This window comes from Dipteris shenzhenensis, chromosome 25, assembly GCF_047967505.1.
Source record: "Dipteris shenzhenensis isolate YYH24624 ecotype China chromosome 25, Dip_SZ_1.0, whole genome shotgun sequence".
Classification (NCBI taxonomy): Eukaryota; Viridiplantae; Streptophyta; class Polypodiopsida; order Gleicheniales; family Dipteridaceae; genus Dipteris; species Dipteris shenzhenensis.
The window spans coordinates 4,922,087-4,945,181 of NC_141620.1; the positions used below are offsets into that span (position 1 = coordinate 4,922,087).

At 40.8% G+C, this 23,095-nt stretch overlaps 1 pseudogene; it reads left to right on the forward strand.

Moving 5' to 3' along the window:
• The first annotated feature begins 791 nt into the window (after nt 1–791).
• On the forward strand, nt 792–3,117 carry LOC147885343 (putative L-type lectin-domain containing receptor kinase S.7; annotated as a pseudogene).
• The last annotated feature ends 19,978 nt before the right edge of the window (nt 3,118–23,095 follow it).

A 23,095-nucleotide genomic window follows, 5' to 3' on the forward strand; every position in this document is an offset into this window, starting at 1 on the left:
CATACATTGATAAATGTATGTCCCTCTAGTTAATTAGTTGTGGAGAAAAGAAAAGGGGAGAAAAGAAAGAGGGCAACGGTATGAAGGGATAAAGGGGGGAGGAGAGGAATTTCAAAGGATAATGTAGGGTAGGGGACGTAATGCATTGAAGAGTCACGCATGTGACATTGGGGAAGGGGGGGGGGAAGGGCCACCTATGAAGGGGATGGGGGAGTACTTATTAAGGGGATCACTTATGGGGGAAGGACAATATTATGGTTTAGCAATAGACATGCTCTACAACTCTATAGCTTAGTGGTAGGGCTCTTGTGTGAGATTGTGGGTTAGAATCCTTTGGGGATATCTACCAAAAGATTAGCATATGGCCATAAAATAATGTGCACATCTTAGACTTAGGCTTAAAAGATTGAGTTCAGCTTAAAATAAATTAAGCTTAAATTAACCTATAAGCAATTATGTCCCCTTTGAGAACTTTTCTAAAGCTTGTGGAGTTTTTTTTTTCTGAGATATTTGTAGGCATTGACATGAAACACACACATCCAAGTGCTTTAGATGGTTTTCCAATGTACTTCTTATGTATTTCACAAGGTAGAGCTTCTTGAAAAGCTTATGTCAAGAACGCTCTACATTGACACGCAAGGAAGTGGATGTTGATTCTTTTTAGTGACGACTCAGCCAAAGAAAGAGACCTAGGAGGCCTTGACATTTCTCCCTACAGGGGCAGTGTAGGTGGCCAAGGTGCTCGTTCTCAATGTGCACATTAATTAAGTCAAGAACCTCTCTCTTTTACTAGATTGCTTCTCTTATTATTGTGGGAGGGCAAGGTGTGTGGTCTCCATCTCTCCATCTTGCCTTTACATCTTTCATCTTGCCTTGAGTAATGTGGCTCCTCTTATTGCTCCTCCTTGTGCTTCCTCTAGCTGTCCATGCACTAGAAAGGTTCAACTTCCCGAGCACTAGTACTGACCTATTAAATGACTTCAAGATGAATAGCACCCAAGAATTTGCATGGTTAAGCCAAGGCGAAGTGTGGCTAACTCCTGATCCAACCAGTTCTGGGGAGACCTTTGCAACCGCATTTGCAAGCAGGTTTGTCTATGCTCATCCTATTCAATTCATCATGAACGATGGAAGCTGTTCTTCTTTCAGCACCCAATTCACTTTCAACATCACCACCTACCATGGCTACAATCAGAGTGGATCTGGATTGGCCTTCTTCATAGCTCCGGATATGCCACTTCCTACCAACAGCGTTGGTCGTTGGCTCGGCCTCACCACGCCGGATGCATCTTCCCAGCCTAGCCGCCATCTTTTCGCTGTGGAATTCGATACCCATATCTCTCTCAATCTCAATGATTCAAGCGCTAGCCATATCGGAATCGATGTCAATAGCTTGGTTTCCATAGCTGTTGCCGACACAAATCGATCGTCTGATCCGCTTTACTTGTATAACAACAGCACTTTCACGGCTTGGATCAATTACGACGCCTCCGCTAGCTTCATCCAGGTTTGGATGACCAAGTACTCCACCTCACAAGAGCGTCCCGCGTCACCACTTCTGTCGAAGACATATAATCTGTGCACAGTTTTTGAGAAGCATATGTATGTTGGCATCTCGGCGGCCACAGGTCGGGATGGATATAGGGAATGGCACGTTCTTTTTCTCTACGTCATCGAATTCGTGCGTTTTTTGCGGCTGGAAATTGGGGGTGGTTCTTAGTGTTGGCATATTTTCCGTTTCTGCTTGCATCATGATGGTCTACATAATAATTTGGTATCGCAAGGTCAAACGGCGCAGTCGAAGTAACGAGCCCGACATTGATTCTTCTGTTCCTCACTATTCCTACCGAGAATTACGCAGAGCCACTCATGGGTTTATTGAAGACCGCCTCCTGGGTCCCGGCGGATTCAGCGATGTTTACAAAGGTACGTTGCTCGGCTCCGACAGATCCACCGTAGCAATGAAGAGACTGAAGGACGACTTTGGAAAAGATCCTGCCTTCCCTGCCGAGATCAGAATCATCAGCAGCATCCGCCATCGCAATTTGCTACGGCTGCGAGGATGGTGCTACGAGAGGGGTAAAGCGCTGCTGGTGTATGATTATATGCCCAACGGCGGCCTAGACAGGCATATCTTCGGCCACAAAGAAGGCGCCATGGATCTGTCAAGCGACACGAGGTTGAACATCCTCTTGGGGGTAGCGGCTGCGCTGGACTATTTGCACGAAGGGTTGGGGGAGTGCGTGCTACACAGGGACGTGAAAGCAGCTAACGTATTACTGAACGCAAATCTGGAGCCACTGTTGGGCGATTTCGGGCTGGCACGCTTCATCGCCCACGACAAGATTGTCACGATGACGGCTGCAGGGACGCCGGGGTATGTTGCTCCGGAGGTTTTCTTCACCGGAAAAGCCACACATCGAGCAGATGTCTACAGTTTCGGAATTCTAGCACTAGAGGTGGCATGCGGGCGACGGATACTCGATTATGATCTACAACCTCAGGAGATGAATCTTTTGGAATGTGTATGGCTACTCCATCAGAGCAACAGGTTACTGGACGCCATAGATCCAAGGATGCAGGAAGCCATAGCCACAGATACAATGCAAGAATCCAGGTGGAGATCTGTATTGCATGTAGGACTTTTATGCTGCCATCCGATGCCTGAAGCTCGACCTAGAATGCGAGTAGTACACGAGGTACTGACCGAATCAAGGATCTTACCAATAGCCACGACTCGCCCCAGTTTTTCTTATCCAAATCCAGTATATTCGTCTGCAATAGGCACTTCTCGTTCTGAGACTTTCACGCACACGTCCACCACCTCTACAGGGCAAGCTTCTTCCTCTTCTACCAACTGGTCTCATCGCTCTGCCTTAGGACCTTCTTCATCGTTTGTGAAACTAGATTCAACCTCCGGGCTTGTGGAATTGCAGGCGTTATGAATTACTTGGGATTCATGCTCCGTCAGGCATGTGTATTTCTCTAATCTTCAAGCTTTACTGATCAGTGACTGGGTAAATATTTACTTGGGATTCATGCTCCGTCAGGCATGTGTGTTTCTCTAATCTTCAAGCTTTGACTGGGTAGATATTTTAGATTCATGCTCCGTAAGAATGGAGCTTTTTTTTTTTTAATTAAAAAAAAATGGAGCATGACAGCGAACTTTTTTGGCCTCATGGCACAAGAGTGGGACCAAACCGTGTGTTGCTGGGTACATGTGTTTTCATGAATAGTGCAAAGTTACTAAGGATCATGCAAATTGTTTAAACTTCATTTTTTAGAGCTTTATGTATAGAGAGAAAACAATTGAAATTATTGGCCTGCCATAGGAAGGCCTTAGTGAATATGTGTGATAAGAAAAGAAAAATAGGTATTTTTAAAGACATTTCTTTACGGTAGGCATCCTAAAGAGATGTTTTGATTTTCTTCCACCTCCTTGAGCCACGTATAACGAATGTGGTTTGTTGATGTAGATTGATTTTTGCTTTTAGTACATTGACATTGTAGATTAATCTTTGCTTTAAGTACATTAACATTGTTCTCAAATTGGGGTATTTTTTCTTGTTGGGTTTAGGAGACAACCAGGCTCCCCTAAGCCCTTCCCTTTTCCCGTTGTCCAGGTCACGGAGGATTTCGAAGGGATCTGTGAACAAAGGCTGAGAAGGCGAGTCTATCGCTACTGTCAAAACCATTGGATAAACTCCATATAATAAGCAAAAGATGGTGCATGGAGAAAACTTCTTGCCACGTCCATCAAATCACCTCCTGCATCAGGTCAATCTGGAGCTCTCCTTTTTTGGCAATGAAACTCTCAATATCTAATCCTACATGAAGCATCTCCGATAACCACCTTCTGGTTCCATGTAGTCTCTCTCCCAATTTTGATGTCGAAGTTATTAAGTTGATCCTCCAACCGGTTTCGCATAATCCAAGCATACCTCATTTCTCTGCTTTGTTGAGGAGCATGGATATGAAGCAAGGTAGAAACAATATTCTGAATTTGAGGAAACGGTGTCATACCATCTCTCCCGTGTTCTTCCTGATAAGGAATATGGCCAATGTGGATGTCAAAATCGACGGTTTCATGATATGGTAACCTATTTTTAAAGCAAAATCTTTACAGGTCTCATGCGTGCACTACCAAAACATCCAAGGTTGTTTCCTCGTAATGCCAAGATGCGTCCCCTTTGATGACAATGAAAGAGAAGCGGACGGGATCAACATCAAATTCCACATTATGAGAAAGGCATTCCTCTCTGTCACAGTGATCCTCCTTGCTCACGGTGATCCTCCCTGCTTAAGAACAGTTTTTCAACACGAGGATTGATTTGGAATCAGATTGTATATGATGACTTTTTGGGGCTTATTGCGGATGAGATGAAGAATGGCTATACAAGGTTCAATATCCTTGGTACTACCAAGATTCGAAAGTCTTTGTTCTCTATAATACGGATGTTGCAACTTGCAAAAGAGGGTCGCCAGGTAGTTAAAGCCTCATCAATTGTTGTTTATGAAGAACCCGCTTTTTAAGTGATCTCTGCTATCTTGTTTGAGACACCCATAATTTGTAATGGGAACTTTGGCTTTTGGCATGAGCCATGATCTTGTAGAAAAGATTAAACAAAAGAGAAAGTAGATATGTAGAGGAAAAAAAGGCCCTTTCCTCTTGTAAATTTCAAGGGGCATGGAACACTTGCATAGTTTGGAGTGTTCCACATGTACATCAAACCATGGAATAGAGTGGAGACTCGAGACAAATTAGTTCATACAAGAATTGGTGATTTTGATTGAGAGACACATATGTATATGACCTTGGCTCGAAAATGTCGTTTACATTCCAACATTACATGTAGCAATTTACATATATAATTTTGATAAAAGCTAGACTAGTCATTTGTTGCTCAATAATATCGTATTTTAATACTATTTCCATTTCAAACGTGTTTTTTGTATCTTTTTAGAAAGTGAAGCAGACGTACATACTTGGTGCGTACATGAATTTGGATGTTCAACTTGGAATACAAACATGCCCATTGAGATTTAGGTAATGTGTCAGTCTCTTACATATTTGCGATACTCAATTTCGACGCTAATATTCTCAACGATTCCAATCTCGGTGCATGGGGAAGGGCCTTTTCTCTCGGATTATAACTCTTTGGGGAAGGAAGCATGCCACCTCCTCGCCCACACTATGTGTGGTTATATAAAGTATATTATATATATGTATATATATGTTTTCAATTTCACCTTATTTGTTGACTTTTGCTTTTGCATATTCTAAATTCTTATCTGTTTCTGTGTTGAGGTAGTCGCAAGAAAAGAATGCTTACTCACACACAACATTTGCTCAGACCTACTATTGCCTGCTTACTTTATAGTAAGGTATTTTTCTTTCTTGACTTTCAAAACTTACAAAAATCATACTCCTCGGTTTTCTTCCATCTCCTTGAGTCACCTATAACGAATATGAGCCCCTAGATTGATTTTATCCCTTACGAATATGATCCTTTAGATTGATTTTAATTAATGTCAATCACGAAGGTTTTATTCAAATAGCGTAAAACTCATGGATAAAAGCATATCTTTGCTTTTTAAGTACAAAAAAGTGAAAAGCATACAATTTTGATATTCTCAGCTTACTTTTTTCATTTCAATTTAAAACATTGTTAGTATAAATCAACTTATTATAAATTTCGTAATTCATTCCATCGAACGTTCCCCTTAGGCGGCCTACCGCACCTTAGTTTTATTTTAAGGTGATTGGTCCAAGTATCCTCCTTGTTAGGGGATTTCAATGCATTTAGTGATTTCGTCCCCCCCCCTCCCCTCGCCCCTCTCTCTCTCTCTCTCTCTCTCTCTCTCTCTCTCTCTCTCTCTCTCTCTCTCTCCCCTCTCCCCTTTTTCTTCTCCTTCTTTTCTCCTTTCTCTTCTCCTTCTTGTCCCTCTGCCCCCCCCAAGCCTCCCCACCCCTCTCTCTCTCTCTCTCTCTCTCTCTCTCTCTCTCTCTCTCTCTCTCTCTCTCTCTCCCCCTCCCTCCCTCCCTCCCTCCCTCCCTCCCTCCCTCTGCATGTGTGAGTGTGTGAGTGTGTGTGTGTGTGTGTGTGTGTGTGTGTGCACTTGCCACATGAATGAAATTCATCTTGTATAGTATGAGTCGCATGACTCGTTTACAATAGATTGCCTCCCTCAAATCTCAAGGTTGGGATCTTAGGTTGCCTCTAATTTCAAAAAAGAGTATTTTATGTTTTATTTATAAATATAAATATTTGAGTGCTTTCTAGGGAATTATTGGATGTCAATTAAGCCTTAGCATTGCTTATAGTTGGGAAAAACATTTTTTATACATTGTATACATTTATGTATGTGTGTGTGTGTGTGTAAGCGAATATTGTATTTACAAATCTTTACATTTGTATGATTTAAAGCAAATTCTCTAATCAAGAATGACACATGAGGGTCAAAAAGAAGCATCAAAGTGTGTTATTTGAACATAGGAGCCTACCATGGATGCCCAACTTTGTACGTGCCTCAATATCACCTACTTTGAGGCCTGTATAAAGTATCATTCCCATTGGATCTTATTTGCATTGTCAAGATTCCATTTTTCCTTGTTTTTCACCAAGATGACACATGAGGGTCAAAACAGGTGCATTGGGTTGTGTTATTTGAACCTACGTGTCTCTAATAGATGCACCACATTGCATGGGCCTCAGTATGACCTACTTAGAGTCTTGTGCAAAGTAGCATGCCCATCAGATCTCATTTGTACGGTCACGATCCCATTTTTCCTTATTTCAACAAAGCATGACACATTAGGGTCAAAAAAGATGCATTCGGGTGTGTTATAACTTATTCAAACATGCAAGTCTCAAATGGATGTGCTACTTGGCTCAGGCCTCAATCTCACCTACTATGAGGCACAACTTTCCACGGGCCTCAATCTCACCTACTATGAGGTCCATGCAAAGTATCATGCCCATCGGATCTCATTTGCACAATTAGGATCCTTTTTTCCCTCGTTTCTCTCCATGCATGACACATGGGGATAAAAAAAGATACATCAAAGTGTCTTATTTGAAAATAGCAGGCTACGATGCATGCATAACATTGCACAGGCCTCAATATCAATGACTTTGTGGACTATGAAAAGTAATATGACCATTGGATCTCATTTGCACGGTTAGGATCACATTTTTCCTTGTTCTGCACCAAGCATGACACGTGAGGGTCAAAAAGATGCATCGGGGTGTGTTATTTGAAAATCCAAGTCTCCAATGGATGCACAACTTTTGATTGGCCTCAATCTCACCTACTATGAGGCCGTGGAAAGTAGTATGCCCATTGTATCTCATTTGCACGGTCAAGATTCCATTTTCTCTTGTTTTTCTCCATGCATGACACATGAGGGTCAACAAAGATACAGCAAGGTGTGCTGTTTGAATGTACGAGTCCCCAATGATGCATCGTTTTGCATGGGCCTCAACATCACCTTCTTTGAGGAAGGTGCAAAGTATCGTGCCCATCGTATCTCATTTGCATGGTCAAGATTCCATTTTTCCTTATTTTTCTCCATGCTTGACACCACAACACAATGCATCCATAGATGCATTTATTGATTTTTCAAAAAGTGATGGGCGCATCTATTAGTGCGTCCACAGACCCATGTCTGAACGTGCATCTATATAATAGAGGGACACATATATAAACATGCTAGTAGATACTCTAATAGATGCTCTGTGGAAATTCTAAAAACAATAGCAAGACATGCTTATAACAGTGCTAATAGACGTGCTTATAGATAGTTTGCAGAATTTAAAAAAAATAGAATGGCGTGTGGTTGAACAGAATGTTGTGTGGTTGCAGGAATCCCATTTGTACATTGTGCAATGGAATTCTATAGCCAACAACATTTTAATTTGCACGATTCCATACACGTCTATAGCTATTGGTAATTCGTTATATATTATTAAATGAGTTAAGGGACAAAGTACTAGAATTTGAAGTGCATATATTATTAAACGATCATATACAAGCCAATAATTACAATTCCAAATAAAACATTTACATCACAAAGCATTCATTGATAAAACATTGCACAACGAAATTGAATGCCAAAAAAATAAGAGGCGTGTATATTAATTCATAGCCCAAAAAGTGTTTGTATATACACATAGCACAAAGCCAAGCCACCTGTGGCTTTAAGTACAAAAAACCTTGGCCCAATCCAAGGCATCCTAGGCCCTTGATCCATCCTACATCCAAGGGCCAAGATGACCCATGTCAGCTTAGTAAATGCTAGGGGTCCCTTATACCCTTGGCTTACCATAGTAGATCACTTTTTCTTAATCTCTTCCTTAATCTATTCCTTATGAGGCCCTTTTGATACCTCAAACCTCCCCTAATATAAATATTCTTTTGACTATTTGATTCTTCTTTTTTGGAACAATTCAAGCCCAACATCAACTGACAAGTTTTTATGTGACCTCACTGGACGTGGAGAGGACGTGGAGCATCGGTGAGACAACTGATGAGCTCTTCATGACCATCAAAGAGATGTTGGAGAGGGACAACAGGGAGCACGCATTGAGTGAGACCTCACATTTCCTCTCGAGACTTTGCAAGATGTAGTTATGGAGCATCAATGGGTGCTGCAAGAGAATGAGTGGCCATTAAGTGACAATCAACAGCATGCATTGTTATCTCAAACCGGAGGCTTGATATTGACAATGCATATGTGGAGATGTGCATGATAGCTGCTAATTATTCCCAACAGGCGCATGATAGATAAGCCACCTTGCAACATATCAAACAAGGAGGCATAGTCTCGGAAATCAACCGTAATTTTGTTGGCCTCGTTGTGTGCAAATCGTCCACAATACTCGCACAATTATAGATCATCATGGGCGGGCCATGTTGTCCAACCTGCCAAGATTTCTTTGACAGGCCACAAGATATTATGCTCTCCCTTGTGATCATCGCTTTCACCTTGCTGAGACCTTGCTTGCCTCATGAATACTCTAGAGGTGAGAAGTACATGTGCGATGTGCAATGCTCTTGTGGCACGTGAGTTGTATGACATGCTTGGCATCGGAGCAACGTACTCTATTGATCCAAGGCTACATACTATTAGAATTTAAATGATCAGGAGAGTAAAATATTGTGTACAGCTTGGTATATAATATTAAACCCTTTTTTTTGCATGTGTAATCAATTTGCAAGAATTGTATTAACAGGTTGTCTCAATGGTGTATTGAATCAATATTTGTTTTGTTTTCAATTCACATTAATTTTATTTACGATGGTATATTGAAAGAATTCCATTGAATTTATATTAAATGGAGTATTGAATCGATTCTCATAAAGCATAACACTTGTTTTAGTAGCTTACACACAATGTCGATCATCCTCACCGTCCTATTGATCATCTCCAACATGCTCCTGGGAGTGACCATCATCTGCGGATGCTTCATCGTAGTGTATCAAAACGGCCTACATATCTTGCTGGGGGATCAAGGCATCCACCAACCTCCTCTAGTTGCTGCATGAGTCGCTATGTGATAAGCTTCTACAGAATCCATTTTGGCACACTGTTGGCTTCAATTTTTGGCTGTCAACAACTGTAATCCATTTCATATGGATATTACCATCTATTGGCTTTATTTTTTGCCCATCTCATTTTTTTATAATAGTAATGTTTCCGGAGAGGCAAACTCCCCAATGCAAATATGAACATCTTGTAACTTAAAATGTATAACAAATGTTGTTGTTGATGCTTATAACAATGCATTTTGTCAAATTATTATTGTGCAAAGGTTGAAGTAATTGATGTGGAATTGTAAATAATGCAATGCTATTATCATGCAACATATATTTTGCACATTATGTCAAATTATTATTGTGCAATTGTTGAAGTAATTAACGTGGATGTGTTGAAATAATAGCTACATGATTGTCATACTATGAAGTGGAATTGTAAATAATGCAATGCTATTATCACACGATTCACAAGACATGTGCTATTGAAGTAATTAACGTGAATGTGTAATTAATGCAATGCTATTATCATGCAACATATGTTTACCGCATTATGTCAAATTATTATTTTCCAATTGTTGAAGTAATCAATGTGGATGTGTTGAAATATGGGTTGCACAATTGTCATACTATGAAGTGGAATTGTAAACAATGCAATGTTATTATCACACAATTCACAAAACATGTGCAGTAGCACTCGGAGTGCAAAATAATTTTCACCATATGCAAATATGAATGGCAACATATACTTCGAAGACTATAAAGAAGATTTACAATGCCACAAAACAATACTATTGGTCAACAGACCCAAAATGGAAGCAATAGTGGCCTCAGCTCCTAGTCCCTTGCATTTTGCAATTCCCCTATGCACATCAACCAAGAAATGTAACCTCATTCTTGAGCGAGAGCCACTATATTCTTGATGGCATACACCACATCTCCACCATTTGCCACCTAGCATCGTAAGATTATTCTCCACATTTGTGACAACTTCAACCACGTCTATAGACTATGCTATTGTCTCAACATCAGTATTAGCAGATGCTCGCAAGATGGCGGCCACTCTCTCTGCACTATTTCCTCCACATAGTGGCATTGTTCTATTGGGATCTCCCACAAAGTGCCATAACATCTAGCTGCCGCTGAGCCTCAAAATTCTTAACATCACATCTCCAACGGTTGCCAACTAACATGTAACGTAGTTGCATGCTATTGTTGATCCTCCGATCCTCTCTGGAGCCATCGAGTTCTACCAAATTAGGGATTACAATTAATTCAATATCTTTCATAATCATAAAAAACTTTTGAACTCGTTGTAGCATTTTAGTCCTAACTTCCAACATGTGAGTACTTCATGCAGGATTGCTAGACCTCAAGAGAGAGAAATCATCTAACTGTCTTGCCCCTCTCGACATAATTGGATGATTATGAACGTGATAATTTGCCTATGAAAATAGGCGTGGGATGGTAGATTGCCTTTTCCCATGTTCTTCTCTCTCCTGAGTAACACCATGATCATCTGCAACATTATGCTCTATTGATAGATGTTAGTATTTCAAACACACTACTACAGTAGCTAGTATCACTTATAGAAGCCCTTATAGGTTGCAAGCCATTTTAATGCTTTCCAAGTTCCAACATGGAAAAAATACATTTCTAATACCATCTAAATGATTTAACATAACTTCCAAGTGGCATGACATTTAAACATTTTTTAATTAACCCATGGGCATTTTAAAGTGGTCTAGTAGTGAATTATTCTGCCCATTGGATACAATTGGTACAATAATTTGGAATATTTTAATACTGCCGCAAATCCCTGATACCATTTTTCCTTGTTTTTCACCAAGCAGGACACATGAGGGTAAAAAGGGATGCATCGGGGTTTATTATTCAAACCTACAAGTCTCTAATGGTGTGCCACTTTGCATGGGCCTTAATCTCACCTACTTTGAGACACATGAAAAGTATCATGCCCATTGCATCTCATTTTCACGCTTAAGATCCCATTTCCCCTTGTTTTTCACACAAAGCATGACACATGAGGGTCAAAAAAGACACATCGAGGTGTGTTATTTGATCGTGCAAGTCTCTTATGGATGTGCCACTATGCAAGGGCCTCAATATCACCTTATTTGAGGCCCATTTAAAGTATCATGTCCATCAAATCTCATTTTCATGGTCATGATTTCATTTTCCCTTGTTTTTCCTCAAGCATGACACATGAGGGTAAAAAAAGATGCACTGGGGTGTGTTATTCAAATATGTGTGTCTTTGATGGATGTGCCACTCTACACAAGCCTCAATATCATCCTCTTTTTGTCTTTTCTAAGGTATCATGCCCACTGGATCTCATTTGTATGATCAGGATCCCATTTCCCCTTGTTTTGCACTAGGGATGACACATGAGGGTTAAAAAAGATGCATCGGGGTGTGTTATTCAAACGTGTGAATCTCCAATGGGTGCTCAATGGGTGTGCCACTTTGTAAAGCCTCAATATAACCTACTCTAAGGCCCATGAAAGCTATCGTGTCTAGTAATATCATTTGCATAGTCAGGATCCCATTTTTCCTTATTTTTCTCCATGCGTGCTGATGAGGGTCAAAAAAGAGGCATCAAGGTTTCTTAATCGAGCGTGCAAGTCTTTGATGGATCACTTTGAAAAGGCATCAATATCACCTACTTTGATACCCATGTAAGTTATTGTGCCATTGGATCTCATTTTCATGGTCAAGATCCCAATTTCTCTAGTTTTTCACCACCATGCATGAAGCATAAGGGTAAAAGAAGGTGCATTGAGGTGTGTTATTCGAATGTGCAAGTCTTTGATGGATGCACCACCTTTTGCAAGACTCAATATCACCTAGTTTGAGGCCCATGCAAAGTATTGCTCCCATCATATCTCAATTGCATGGTAAAAATCCCATTTTTTCTTGCTTTTCACCAAGCATGACACACGAGGGTCAAAAAAGACGTAGGAGCCTCTGAAGGATGCAAAAATTTTCCCATGCCTAAATATCACCTACTTTGAGTCTTGTGCAAAGTATCGTGCTCACAAAATCTCATTTTGATGGTCGAGATCCCAATTTTCACTGTTTTTCACCAAGCATGACACATGAGGGTCAAAAGAAGATGCATTGGGGTGTGTTATTTGAACATGCGAGTCTCCAATGGATGAAAAACTTTTCATGAGACTCAATATCACCCACTTTGAGGCTTGTACGAAGTAACATGCCCGCCAGATCTCATTTGCATGGTCAAGATCCCATTTTCCCTTGTATTCCACCATGCATGATACATGATGCATCTTAGTGTGTTATTTGAACGTGTGAGTCAATGATGGATGCATCACTTTTCTTAGGACTCAATATCACCTAATTTGAAGCCCATGCAAAGTATTATTCCCATTGAAACTCATTTGCATGGTCAAGATCCCATTTCTCCTTGTTTTTCATGATGCAGGGTAAAAAAAGATCCATTGGGGTAAATGTTATTCAAATGTATAAGTATCCGATTGTTGCACCACTTTGAACATGCTTTAATCTCACCAAAAATGATGCTTGTGCAAAGTATCATGCTCATAGGCTCTCATTTACGCTATCAGGATTCCATTTTCGCTTGTTATTCTCCATGCATGACACAACAGGGTGTGTTATTCAAATGTGCCAGTGTCTAATGGATGCACCCCTTGAACAAGCCTCAATATCACCTACTTTAATTCCTATACAAATTATCATGCCAATCAAATCTCATTTGCATGGGCAGGATCCCATTTTCCCTTGTTTCTCCACATGCATGACACATGAGGCTCAAAAAAGACACATTGTGGTCTGTTATTCAAAAGTTCGAGTATTGGATGTATGTGCCACTTTGAATGAGCCTCAACATGACCTACTTTGAGGCCCATCCAAAGTATTATGCCCATCAGATCTCATTTGCACGGTTAAGATCACATCTTTTTTTTCACCAAACATGACACACGAGGGTTAGAAAAGATGCATCGAGGGTGTATTATTCGAATGTGTATATCTCTGATGGATACGACACTTTGCACAAGCCTATATATCACATTATTTGAGTCCTATCCAAAGTATCATTCCCATCGGATCTCACTCGGATCTCATGAGAAGGGTCAAGATCCCATTTTACCTTGTTTTTCTCCATGCATGACATATGAGGGTCAAAAAAGGCATTTCGGGGTGTTTCATTCGAATTTGCAAATCTCCAATGGATGCACACTTTGTATGGGCCTAAATATCATCTACTTTTAGGCATGTGCAAAGTATCATGCCCATTGGATCTCATTTGTATGGTCAGCATCCCATTTTCCCTTGTTTTCCACGAAGCATGACACATGAGGGTCGAAAAAGATGCTTCGGGTGTGTTATTCGAATGTGCAACTCTCTAATTTATGCTCCACTTTACATTAGCCTAAATATTACCTATTTTAAGGCTTGTGCAAAGTATCATGCCTAGCCAAGCTCATTTGTAGGGTCAGGATCCCATTCTCCCTTGTTTTTCACAATGCATGACACCAAGGTCAAAAAAGATGTGAGCCTCTGATGGGTGTGCATCTTTGTGCAGGCCTCACCCATTTTAAGGCCCATACAAAATATCAGGCCCATTAGATCTCATTTGCAAGGTTAGGATCCCATTTTCACTTGTTTTTCTCCATGTGCGATAGATGACATTCAAAAAAGATTCGGGGTGTCTTATTCTAACATGCGAGTCTCCAATGGATGTGTGACTGTGAACAAGTATCACTTTAATATAATTTTAGGCCTGTGCAATGTATCATGTCCATTGGATCTCATTTGCATGGACAGGATTCCATTTTCCCTTGTTTTTCTCCAAGCATGAAGCATGAGGGTCAAAATAGACGCATCAGGGTGTGCTATTCGAACATGCGAGTATCCGATGGGTATGTCACTTTGTATGCACATAAATATCATCTACTTTGAGACGCATTGAAATTATCATGCCCATCGTATCTCATTCGCATGGTCAGAATCCCATTTCCCTTGTTTTCTCCATGCATGATAGATGACGGTAAAAAAAAGATGCATCAAGGTGTGCTATTCGAACATAGGAGTCCCCGACGGATGCGCCACTTTGCAAAATCCTCAATATCACCTACTTTGAGGCATGTGCAAAGTATGGTGCCCATCGAATCTCATTTGCATGGTCAAGATTCCGTTTTCCCTTGTTTTTCTCCATGCGTGACACATGAGGGTAAAAAAAGATGCAATGGGGTGTCTTATTCAAATGTGCGAGTCTCTGATGGATGCACCACTTTTAATGGGCCTAAATATTACTTACTTTGAGGCCATGAAAATTATCATGCGCCTAGGATCTCATTTGCATGGTTAGGATCCCATTTCCCCTTGTTTTTCTCCATGCGTGGCACATGAGGGTAAAAAAAGATGCATCGGGGTGTATTATTCAAACATGCGAGTCTCTGATGGATGTGCCAATTCTCATGGGAATAAATATCACCTAATTTGAGGCTTGTGCAAAATTTTGTGTCCATAGGAACTCACTTGCACGGTCAGGATCTGATTTTTTTTTGTTTTTCTCCAAGCATGAATCATGAGGGTAAAAAAAGATGCATCGGAGTGTGTTATTCAAACATGCGATCATTTGATGGATGTGCCACTTTTCATGAGCTTTTCATGAGCCTCAATGTCACTTACTTTGAGGCCAGTGCAAAGTATTGTTCCCATTGGCAATTTTCCATTGTTTTCCACCATGCATTGTCAATACATGAGGGAAAAAAACGACGCATCTACGGTGTTATTCAAATGTGTGAATCTCTGATGGATGAGCCACTTTGTACAAGACTGTTGAGTTTTTCTCCATGCATGAGACATGAGCATCAAAAAAGATGCATCATGGTGTGTTATTCAAACATGTGTTACTTTGCATGGGACTTAATCTCAGCTACAATGAGCACAATGCAAAGTGTTGTGCCCATATGATCTCATTTGGATGGTTGGGATCCCATTTTTCCTTGGCTTTCTCCATGCATGACAAATGAGGGTAAAAAAAGATGCATCGGGGTGTGTTATTCAAATGTGCAAGTCTTTGATGGGTGCACCACTTCTTACAAGCCTCAACATTACCTAATTTTAATCCCATGCAAAGTATTGTGCCCACCATATCTCATTTGCACGGTCAATATCCCATTTTTCATGTTTTTCACCAAGCATGACACATGAGGGTAAAAAAAGATGCATCCGGGTGTGTTATTTGAACATACGAGCATCCGATGGATGTGCCACTTTGCATGGGACTCCATCACTCCAAATCGCTTTCTTAAGCACAAATCATAAGTTTCTTTTGAAAGATCACAAATAACACATATGTTTGAAATCTGGTATGCAAATTGGAAATGTGCTCAAGAAAGCGATTTGATCTGTTGGTCCTTTTAACAACTCTACAAATTGGTTTCATAGGCACAACTCTACAGAGGGTTTTCATTTTGGATTCTTGATGGTGCTATTTCGAGCTTCTGAATGTATTTGGAAATTGCAACAGTTTGTGAAAATTTGAACACAGTTGTAGCATGTACAAGAAAGAGATTTGGGATCTTGAGCATCCCCTCAACCCTCAAAATTGCTTTCTTAGGCACATGTATGAAGTTTGGTCTAAGTATAGTTTGTTTAAATTTAAAGTAGGAGCATCAGTTGCTTTCTATGTTAGAATTTTGGAGATGCTATTCTCTTCAAGCTTCTAGAAGGTGGTTGGACAATTGAAACAGTAGGTGGCAATCTGGATCAATAGGTGTAATGTGCTCAAGAAAGAGATTTGGGATGTTGGGCATCCCCCCAATCCTCCGAATCACTTTCTTAGGCACGTGTATAAAGTATGTTATGAAGGTGGTTTCTGCTGAAGTGGGGGCATTAATTTCTTCCTATTTATTTATGTTGGAAGCATATATTTATTTATTTGTGTTGGAAGCATATATGATTATGTTAATCAGTGTTTTGAAATATGCTTGGATTCTATTGATTTTCTACATTGCTGGGTTATATCATCTTATCCATTTAGTGGAATTGAGAGATAAACACATTGTGTGCGATAGTTTTTCAATAATGTGCTTAAGAAAGCGATTTGGCCTATTGTGGACATATCCCAACCCTCAAAATCTCTTTCTTAAGCACACTTTTGCATATGTTTCTTGTTGCATTCTTCCTCTATAGGGCCAATGAGAGGCCAATAGGGAATACTATTGATTTTCCACATTACTGGTTGTGTAACCTTTCAGCTGTGCTAGACTTATGACCAATTTAGTGGAATGTTAGAGATAAAGAAACTTTTTTAAATATTTTTTTAATAATGTGCTTTTAAGAAAGAGATTTGGCATGTTGGACAACTCCCAACCCTCCAAATCACTTTCTTTAGCACACTTTTGCATATGTTTCTTGTTGCATGTTTTTTCTTGCTCTTCTTCCTCTATAGGGTGAATAGGGACTACTTTTCTAATTAATCTCTTGCTTGCAGGTTGGAAGACTATCATGGCAAGGACAAAGCAGATAGCTAGGGTGGTTGGTAAGGGGCCTCCCATTGCTCAAGCTGCCACTGCCCCTGATGCTAGTGCCAGTGTCAAAGGTTCTCATAAGAGGAAAGGGAAGTCAGTGCATATCCTCAAACAAGCAAAGAAGAGTAGGATTTCCCAAAAGGTATCAGCGCTTAGGGAGATCAGGAAGTCACAAAAGTCTATACGATATGCAATACCAAAGTCTCCCTTTCAAAGTCTTGTGAGGGAGATCTGTGATGGGAATCAATTGTGAAAGTGAGGGATGGTGCTAAGCCTACTCTAATGCATGAAGAGCAAGATGATCAAGGAGGATCAAAGCACCATGAGAGAGACATAAGATGGACAATACTCAATCGATTGAAAATGTGTTATTGCAATACAAGAGATAGGCTTCTTATATAGAGAGAGCCTTTTGAATAGTCAACCCATGTGGATCCTCAGATCCACATCTCTCCTAGTGGATGTCCTTGCTCCACATCTTCACATCATGTAGTCTACATCCTTGGGTCACTTGACTACCTTAAGTACCAATTTATGCACTAAGGGGAGGTGATGGATTTGTAACTCACATCTAACCAATATATCATGGCACCAAGGGGAGGTGTTGAGATATGGTGCCATGAGCACATAAATCAGAGGCTAAGGTATGGTGTAGGAATTATGTATACCTCCCCTGAGTTCTTGCATGGATACTTGTAAGTGCTCAAGTTTGATTAAGAATATAGTCTAAAGATGGAAAGGCATTTGCTTCTCAATGCATGTTGTTCTTGACATTTTGCTCAGGGCTTGATGATGACTCCACATACTTGACCTACTAGTTCTTCAATCTAAAGTCTTCTTCTTTGTTTCTAGCTTCTTGCAATGGTGACACTTTGGTTTATTCTTTAGTCTATAGTCACTTTGATAGTGACCCATCCTTCTGTAATGGTAACACTTCGTTGATGCTTTATCGATGAACAATGCTTGTTCTTCATGATTGCTGATGCGTGTTGATGTAGATGTAGATGTTGATGTTGATGCCTTCAACTCTCTTTCTTTCTCAAGAAGAGATGATATACATTCCTCAAACTTTGGATCTAGAACATTCTTCAAGGTGGTTGTCAGTGCATTGTACTCTTTAGGCATGCTTTTAAGGAGGATTGCAAGTGCATCCTTTTCTCCTACTTTTGCATTTTCCCCTACTAGTTGGGTCATAATGCTTTTGATCTTGTTGACAAATTGTGCCATGGATTCATTGAAGCTCATGTGCAAACCATAGAACTCAATCTTAAGGTGAATTTCTTGGTTTTTTGCTTTTGCACCAAACACTGTGTTCAACTCATCCCATGCATCCTTAGCATGATCCTTAGAGTCTATGTGATTAATGATGCTTGGACCCAAGTGTAAGCCAATCAGTGAGATAGTGCTACTTTGTCTTTTTCTTTCCAGGCTTCATTTTGTGCAGTGGGTATGTCTTCTTTTATAGTCTTCCAAAGCATTTGATGCATCAGGACATACCTCATTTGTGTAGACCAGGTGTGAATTTCGTCCCCAGTGAACTTCTCAATAGTTGGGGTGCATATTGCCATTGCAAAGGTCTTACTAGCTAAAGAAACACTAGAATCTAGCTTGTTTCTCTCATCTTTATGCGCATGAACAAATGCTTTAGAACCGAATACTTTCAAAGGCGAAATGATAGGTTTCTTACCATAGTAGGCTTCATGGGGAGCCATACCTTGAAATCTTATTGTTACTAGCTAGAGAGTTTTGGACATCACTAAAGCTTGATTAAGTCACGTGTATGGCAATTCAAGAAGAGGTTGAATGACTATTTGTGTTAAGACAAACATGCCCATTCTAGTTTTCAAAGGGCTTAGCCTTATCTAAGGTCTTAAATCATGTGAGAAAATAGGATGGGGACAGGAAAAAGGGTCCTCATCTACATTCAAATGTATCTTCTATCCCATTCCCATCCCACCATCTGCGAACACTCAAGGGTAGGTGGGAGAGGACACAAAATTATTTCATATGTTTAGGAATTGTGAATAAGGACACATGTAATCATTCATGCTTTTGGATCCCTAAAAAAGGCGAGTCCATTTTGGTTCCCAAGGTCTTGGGAGCAATGAATCATGATGGTAGAAGATTCATCTCCTAAACTTGATTGGATTTGGTAATCTACGATCTCTAGGTGGTGTCTAAGCCTTTCTTTAGTAGGTATCCTAGGTTGCTTATTATGCTGACAACTTCTATTGATTTTTGGCGATTATAGGATGGTCATGAGTCAACACTAGGGTCACAAGTCAACAGAAAGTAGTGTCTAATTTCATATCGCAAATCTGACTAGACAAGTGTGTAGAGCTCCGAAAATTGGTTATTTTTCCTTTTTGGAGTGTATGCAAATTCTTTCCAAAGTGAAAGTTACGCTTTGTCAAAGTTTTAATCAAGAAGAGGGGCAATTGATGATGTGGTAGAGGTTGTTCACATGCAGCTTACAAATTGTGCTTAATAAGGGACTGTGCTTGGGTGGCACTATGTGGATAGCTTGCCATGTGTAGACCATTAACTAGAATAAGCCAGCTACAATTTGACCAACCCAACCTTATGGGAGTTAATATCCTATCTACCACGTGTCAATTTGTTGAGAACCTTACAAGACCTTTGGAATTCTGATGATGGTGACACTGAGGAGGCAATGACAATGGAGGTAAGCATTGGAGTTTGTGTTGCTACAAGGCAAACTACGTGTCTAATACGTGTTCTGAGTTGGCTACTACTTCAAGGCTCTTTGTTGAGTCTTTGAGGCATGTTGTTTAGTTGGTCATTGCTCATAGGAGGAGCTTGCATTGTCATTGATGGAGTGTCTTATGTGTGTGGTGCTGAATCTTTGTCTTTGTGGGACCTGGATGTTGCCTTCATTGTTATCCTATGCTGAATCATGGAGGTGTTTCACCACCTGAGGTTTGTAGTGATGCAGGTCGTGTTGCTATTGCTTTTTGGCCTGTGAGCTATGTAGATGAATACTGTGATTGCTGAGCCGCTTGTTTGGTCAAGCCGACTGCTTCAACATGCTACAGTCAATGGTTGATTTGATTGTGCTACATGAAGTCCATCCGAGCGTCTGCTATTGCATCTCCAATGGCAAGGATGTCGTTGTAGTGCCGCCTTTACTTCTTTGCTTAGTGTTTTCCTTTTTTGCCACTGCTAGAGTTGGGCAGCTAGCAGTTGGGGGACGTTGCTGCCGTCGAGCTACCAATTCTTCTATCATCTGTGTAGAAGTCAGTTGGATGTGTTGGTCATTGAGTGCGTCCTTGCTTTATGTCGTGGCTGAAACCTTCAGTTTTCATCTTTCCTTACTCCTCATCTACAAACAGATCTCCTCTCTCTTGAAGAAGTCACTCAAATCTCCCTCATTCCCTTATAAGAACTCTCATACACAAGTACATAACAACAAAAATCTCTCTACTCTCTTAAGAGAAAGTGAATGGCAAAGAGTGGATGAAAATTTCAACAAGATCACTCAAGAGAAAGCATGAGAAAACATGCCTATAACTAATCAAGGAGAGCTAGACCTAAGCTCTGATACTAATGCATGAAGAGCAAGATGATCAAGGAGGATTGAAGCACCATGAGAGAGACATAAAATTGACAATACTCAATCTATTGAAAATGTGTTATTGCAATGGAAGAGATAGGCTTCATATATAGAGAGAGCCTTTTGAATAGTCCGCCCATGTGGGATTGTCAGATCCACATCTCTCCTAGTGGATGTCCTTGCTCCACATCTTCACATCATGTAGTCCACATCCTTGGGTGGCTACTTTAATACATTTCTACACCATACCTTAGCCTTAGCCTCTGATTTATATGCTCACTTCTGTGAGAGATATAACATTAACCCAAGACTGTGTGCGAGCTTTGAGATCACTTATGATGTACGTCGTTGAGAAGCAACTCTCACCTCTATGTATTGGTCTTCTGCATTCTAAGTTACACACTGCTTTGCATTGGGATGACTTGGGTTGCATGTTGCCATGGATGATTTGTGAAAGAGAACCAAACTTGCAAATGGGTGAAATGCAAGCGAGAGAACTAGGAGAAAAAGTAGGAATGCAAGCAACAAAGCCGCCATTTAACAAAATGCCCCAGGGTGCCTATTGCCATGGATGGAAAGTGCAAGCAAGAGAACCGGGGGGGGAAATAGGCCCAATCCTAGACTCAAGAAAGCACATTCAAGAATCTTTGATTTGCACGAACAGGAAAACTAGAATCATATTTGAGTCCATGATCTTTTTTGAAAATGACTCCTTGTCAGGTTTATGCAGTTGTACATCCGTCAAGATTTGTTTCTTTCTCTTATTATATGAAACTATTTTGTATTTTCTCAACGTTACGTTGGCCCTCTTGTGATTGGTGGAGAGGGATTTTTCATTTTGTCCAAAAGGTCCCAAAATGAGTTCCCTTTTTTCCTAATGGTTTCCAGACAAGATCGCCGGAGATGAAGAGGGGTGTTGGATATGAGGTTGGTTTCATTTGTCCTTTCAAGAGTGACTAGCCCCTTGATGGAAGCCTAGAGATTCAATGAGACGGCAAAAGTCTTTCAAGCTCTTTAGCAAATTTTCTTAAGCCACTGAAATTTTTATATACTTTTGTATCTAACTGCCATGGACTCTACTTTTGTATATATACATTTGGTGTGATATAAAAAAAGAGCTTATACATAGTTCAGAAAATGTATATGTACACATACATTTTGGACATATACAAAAGAACAATACCTTGGAAAGATCCAAAGTGCATCAATAGAATGGTTCTGTTAGAAACCACGCAGGATTTGAACCCGATGCACGAATGCACCTTTTCGTTTTCGTAAGCGTAAGTGTTAAATTCTTTTTGTCCCGGCGAATCTCGGCGGTAGTGGAGTCCCCTACCGAGACAAAGCAAATTGGCCTCTAGATATCCGCACGCAGCTGCAAACGGCAAGAAGCAGCAGCATAGAAATCACCTCAACCCTGTTCTGATTTGGCCTGGTGAAGTCTGTCATGTTTTCTGGCATCGCCGTCATGCTTTCTGGTATCTTGTGAGCTCCACGTTATTCGGCGATAAATTCTTTGGCCTCATGAAGTCCGTGCCGTCCGTCTAGAACATGGGCTCTTCTAGAACTTGGCCTAGTGGTAAAGTCCGTCATGTGTGTCGCGGCCTTATGCCACCATTAAACGTCCATCATTAGACGTCTATCATGTTGTCTGGATTTGTGTGGGCTCTTCTACACCGCTGTCTGTTTTCTTGGCATCGTGTGTGCTCTGGGACAGAATTATTTGGGCTCCTTATTTAGCCTCGTGATTAAGTCCGTCATTTTTTCTGGCATGGTGTGAGCTAGCTCGACTGGGACACCTGTAAGGTCTGGCTGATCGGACATCTATATAAATGACCTCACATACATATCATCTTACGATACATTCTGTTTCAAAATAGATCTCACGATATATTGTCTTCTGTTTTGTCGAAGTTAGAAACCAAGCTTTAAAACGGACGGTGCTTGATGGCCGGCGTGATGAAGATGCATCTGATGATAATCAACATCTTGATCATGGTAGCTCCGTTAGCAGTGGAGTGTCTTGACAGCATAGGCGACCGACCTGGAGACTTTGCCGACGGTAATGCCCAGAATACAGCGGTGAGACTGATGGAAAACAACTTTGACGAGGAGGGACTGGAGATGGACGGGGACGAGTACTACACCGTGGGCTTCAATCGCCAATTTACAGTTTGGCCGAGTCGCAACATCCGCATGCACATGGGCATGATGGTGTTCGACGTGGCACGTTGCGCTGGGCAAAGCCGGGCTGGTCTCGTTTTTGGTTGGGACATTCTCGACCCTCTCCCCCACCTCATCGATACCCTCACCGCGTACATCCGGAGTGGCTTCGGTGCTGCCATGGTGGCCACGGACAATGATGTTCCGGGGATCTTTCGCCAGGGTGCGACACTTTTTACGTGGTACTGGATCGAACTGGTGAACAATCCTCGAGGCACCA